Below are 4,293 nucleotides of genomic sequence, written 5' to 3' on the forward strand. Positions count from 1 at the left end.
CCAAATTGACTATATCATTTTTTATAATGAAATCAGTGCTGTAGACTATTTTAAATTATTATCATTTATTTCCAATAACCAGGCATTCCTGGATAAATCGATCGCGTCTTCAGTTATAGGATGGTCATAGTTGACTAGACCCAACTATAGGCCCGCCACAACGTAGACCCACGCTAATCCATGAAAAGCAACCCACGCCTTGGGATTTTTTGTAAATCATTGCTAAGCTTCTCCAGACATCTGTGTAATACATGCAATGAATAATCCACTTGTCAGCTGATTGATTATGAATAATTCTATAGCAATGTTTTACAAAACATCCCACGGCGTGGGTTGCTTTTCGTGGATTAGCGTGGGTCTACTTTGCGGCGGGCCATATGAGCGTATAATAGAGGTACTGTAAGATATAGGCCATACGAAAAGCCAAACATGGTGTATTTCAAATTGAAAATTGGTAGATTGTTTGTTTTTTTATTAAATTCCAATTTTATAAAGATTAACATCAACATTTTTAGGTGCTCTTAGAAGTTATAGGAAGGAGAATTAATCAGCCTGCAAATATAAAAATACCTCTTGAGGAGAAAATACTTTTTACAGTTTGGATGTTGAGCAAACCAGAGACATTCTTAGCTGCTGATGACAGATATAATTTTTCTCAAAGTACTGCTCATAGAACATTCTATGAGATAGTGGATGTCATTGCAGCTTCAGTAGATGAACATGGTCGACACTCTTGCAGCAACAAAAGTCATCTGATGTAATTAATAATAGCCTTTACTAACTTCATAACTTGTGCTTGCTACATAAGAACTTCCTTTAATACAAGATTATCATCGGGTTGCACAACGGTCTGTTAACTTTTAATCCCAAATAAATTTCACTTTTGTTGCATCAGTAGTCCACACATGACCCTCTGTGGTGACTTCTGTAACATAAAGAAAACAATGATATTAAAACATCATTAAGTAGTGAACATGATTGACTTCCATAAGGTAGGACTACTAAGCATTAAGTTATAATTACTAGTAGTGCATTCTATATATACAGTGGTGCTTGCAAAATATATTGTAGTTCTTAATTTTCAATATGATATAAATCACTCTCAAACAGGCTGTATCAGTGCTACTTTTTTGAAGTTGTTTTTTGAAGGAAACTTCAAGCTTGGCTACAAAATCTTACAGAAGCTTGATTAAATTACACCGGAAGAGTAGCTCAAATAATGTTATAATCATGAACATATAACCATAGAGAAAAAATAGCATAAGTAGATATTCCATGGTATAGGGCGTTTATGTTGCAACTTTTACTGTTATCTCAAGCCTATTACTGTCGATTGTTGTCGATTTTTACTGTTTTGACCAAGTAAGAGTGTATGAACGGCACAATATGAGAGACTAACAGCATCATAAAGCTATACCGGAAAGAACCACGTGGACTATCAGCTTGAGATAACAGTAAAAGTTGCGACATAAACGCCCTATACCGTGGGATATCTACTTATGCTATTGCTTCTCTATGATATAACATAGAAGAATCGCGTCTATAGTGAGGTCACGTTATATTGGCAGTAGAGTAATATAGGAGAACAACGTTGCCGATTCTCTGCCTAGTCACTGCCTTTTATAGAGGATAGCTGATACCAGTATATCTTATGTAATATCAATTGTTCATTCTTCTTAGAACAATCAATTTATTGTACTCATCAAGTAAATTTACTTTTCAATAAATAATACACTTGCATAATTAGATTGAAAATTTTGTTAATAATTAACAATTATTGGATATATTATTTCTACATTGTAGAAAATCTGGCAAAAGGACAGCAACACCATGTTAATCAAATACTGTCATTCAATCAAATACTGACTATTCTATGGAAAATTAAAGGTTACAAATTTTCCTAAACATTTTATTCGTCTCATAGTTTTAGAGATTTTTTTATACTATAAGTCTGCTAGGTTGTTCTCTGTATCTTCTTGAGTATTGAAAAGACAGACTTCTTTCAATTGTAGAGTAGCTTGGTTTAAGTTTTCAAAATGCAATGGGTTTAAAGCTGCATATTATACACCAAAGTTTTCACTGATTATTCTATAAAAAAGTTGTTAATTATCTTTAAAAATTTGCTGTTCTCAAACAATGTAGAGCAACAAAAGCTGTCAAATTTTCGCTTAGAGAGCATAGCCTGCATGGACTTGTAATGAAGGAAAATGTTTTTGGCAACGTTATCAGTGTTTTCGACAATTTATGAAAAACAAAAATCATGTTCGATAGAGGGATTTTTAATATTTGAGCAAGCAATGTTGCTGTAATTTTAACATATTGTCATCATTTGTTGAAAACATTGAATGACAACTCTAATGTAAAAGCTCCAAGTTTTTAGCTTGGCATAAATTATCACAGTCTCTACAATAATAGCAGCAGAATATGGTAAAATTAATTATTATACCAATCTGACTACTATCACTAATCGTTATTATGTAATAGAAATTATAATTATAAGAGGATTGCATGAAAGAGCCTTACCTGCTGTCATCTCGATGTGGCCATGTTTCCTTTCAGATAGGATTGGAAGATGTCCGAGCTGCCTGTAAAACAAGAATCATAAAGTTTCAGTAATTGAGCTGTTGAATTTAAATTAAAATCAATCTTTATGAAATGCAGAGGACCTGCATAGCAAATAAAATTATTCTTATAGAAAGCAAGAGATAATTTTTATAATATTATTATGCATAGGCCTATTCCATAGAGTAACAAACTTTCTAATGAAATAAAAATGAGTGAAGTTTATGGGTTTCAAGTTTCTGCTTAGCCGATTAAGTATTCTGAAATTTGATAATGAAATTCTATTTATTTTTTTAATAAAATAGGCCATAAACAAAATACGAATAGGTATTGAGGTTAAACAGCAATAAAAAATCTAAGAAACAGAAGTAGCCTAAATCAAAAGTAAATATTTCAACGCTATTTAAATGGATCAATAACTTTCATGACCACACAGAATATTATTATTTATTATTCACAATTTCATTGATAAACACTAAAAAGCCTAACAGTCTTGGATAGATCACGTCATGAGCACAAATATATTTTAATATAATAGTCATACTAAACTAATAATATTGTCAACAATGCAAATAATAAACTTACCAGACAATAATGTCTAAATTTCCTCCTTTTCAATTATTTTAAAAATATGCCTTTAAAAACATACTCATGTTTGTAGGCCTATTCGTAATAATCCTCCATATTTGCATTTAGTTGTGTTGTTTACTTGACTGCAGACCAGAGCAGACGACGCGAAACTTTCAACCAATAGGAGCGCTCCGATTCCGGGTGACTCGAGCTAGAACTTCGTAGCCCGTACTATTTGGTCGGGTCACGATTCCTGACCCGGGCTAGAAAAATCAAAGATGGCGACCGGGTGATGAACTGTCAAAAGCTCCCATGAAACGCGGGTCGCCTAGCTCAAGTCACTCGAGTCATTGGAGCAGTGTATCCCTGAAGACGCTCAAAGTCGCATCACCCGGGTCGACGGGGTACTGCTCCGCTCAACAGCAGTGAAACCGATTTCAAATTGTGGCTACCTGAATTACATACCGGTAATCGGTAGACCTTTTTGTCTTTCAAATAACAACCTAATACTTTAACCTTTTTGGTCGGTAATTAAAAATGACTGTTAATTATGTATTCGTTCATATCAAATGCATATAGCCTATATACATCTTGGACACAATTCATTAAAAATATGCGTTATACCGGTAGACACTTACCGTACATGCTTTGGCACCTAAATTATTCGTTTTGATTAATTTTATCAACAAATGGTGTGTAACAAGGAATCTAGAATTCTTTATTCTAGATTCATTGGTGTGTGGTATGTACGGTATGATTATTTTGCGGATATGATGCCCACCACAAAAAACTCGTCAAGGCTTGAGCATGGGTTGATGGAAGGGATGATGTGAGAAGATAATGTGGACCTACAAAAGCTTTAGGTGGCCTCCGAATGGATGGATGTCTATAAAAATTGAATAAAATATTAATTTTGTTTCAAGTTTAAATAAAAATATTCCGATAGGTGAACCCCCGACATCCTTCGACTCAATCCTGGATCCGCGACCCTCTTATTCATTCCGTCGAGTCTATTCTCCCGTAGGCCGATTAATACAGAATTCATGAAAATTATAGAAGTAGCTTAATACTTATTATTCTTTCATAAAAGGATAATTTGATAGTAGGTTCTATTTAAGATCCTAAAAAATCTTCTAGGAAGGTGGTCATGTGATAATTTTC

At 33.7% G+C, this 4,293-nt stretch overlaps 1 long non-coding RNA gene across 1 annotated transcript; it reads right to left on the reverse strand.

Annotated features, from left to right (window-relative positions):
• Positions 1 to 634: 634 nt before the first annotated feature.
• Positions 635 to 3,456, reverse strand: LOC120355736. The gene is made up of 3 exons (XR_005573777.1): positions 3,148 to 3,456; positions 2,524 to 2,585; positions 635 to 925 (listed from the first exon to the last, which is right to left on the reverse strand). It is a non-coding gene; the product is annotated as an uncharacterized LOC120355736 (long non-coding RNA).
• Between the last annotated feature and the right edge of the window lie 837 nt (positions 3,457 to 4,293).

Source organism: Nilaparvata lugens, unplaced genomic scaffold, assembly GCF_014356525.2.
Source record: "Nilaparvata lugens isolate BPH unplaced genomic scaffold, ASM1435652v1 scaffold4528, whole genome shotgun sequence".
NCBI classification, from domain to species: domain Eukaryota; kingdom Metazoa; phylum Arthropoda; class Insecta; order Hemiptera; family Delphacidae; genus Nilaparvata; species Nilaparvata lugens.